Source organism: Eimeria mitis, genomic scaffold (genome assembly GCF_000499745.2).
Source record: "Eimeria mitis Houghton genomic scaffold, Emh_scaff282, whole genome shotgun sequence".
Taxonomy (NCBI): Eukaryota; Apicomplexa; class Conoidasida; order Eucoccidiorida; family Eimeriidae; genus Eimeria; species Eimeria mitis.
In genome coordinates this window covers 23,001-23,223 of record NW_013571159.1, presented here as the reverse complement: position 1 = coordinate 23,223, position 223 = coordinate 23,001, and positions in this window count along the sequence as shown.

The window sequence follows — 223 nt, the reverse complement described above, 5'->3', positions numbered from 1 at the left end:
AATAACAACAACTGAACAAGCAGAAAAAGAAAACAACAAACATAAACAAAGTAAACACAAAAAAAAAAAACAAACAAAATGCACGTAAATAAACAAAAAAACAAACGGAAAACAGCAACCATACGAGAGAAACAAACAAAAAAAAGAATAAATAAATAAATACAAACAAACAAAATAAATAACAAATTTATCTTTCGTTTGCCTTCGTCTTCATCAGGCCCCC